The following is a 540-nucleotide window of genomic DNA, read 5'->3' on the forward strand; positions in this document are numbered from 1 at the left end:
GGATGTGAGGGGTCTCATGTCCTTCCAATGCCATTATTCTCTAAAATAGAGTAAAGAACATAAAATCAGTCATACAGAAGAGCCATATACTACAGTTAGACAATTACATGTTCTCCCCCACAGGTTCAATATACTACAGGCCACTACTCCAGTGGTTCTAAACTAGTGATAGGCCTATGAGGAAGTACTGCAGGGGTATTTGATAGAAAGGGGAGTGGGAAATACTGATGACTTACTGAGATGTTACAGTAAAACCTACAGTATTAGATAGATTTGATTGGGAGACAACAAAATAAGGATTATAATGAGAATTGTATCATACAGTAAACTGCAGTTTTCTGTTGAAATTGTTGAAGTCAGATGAAGCAAATACTGATTCTGAAATCAGGTAAAGGAGGTATTGAAACCAAATAAGTGAACAACTGCTTACTGTGATTACAGGTAAGGTTATAATGAGAGACAACCAGTAAGTGACTTACATTTACATACTGGTAGCGCAGCTCCTTCACTCTGTCAGAGTTCCTCTCAAATGGTACCCTG

Source organism: Pundamilia nyererei, unplaced genomic scaffold (genome assembly GCF_000239375.1).
Source record: "Pundamilia nyererei isolate P.nyererei 1_Seehausen unplaced genomic scaffold, PunNye1.0 scaffold00156, whole genome shotgun sequence".
Classification (NCBI taxonomy): Eukaryota; Metazoa; Chordata; class Actinopteri; order Cichliformes; family Cichlidae; genus Pundamilia; species Pundamilia nyererei.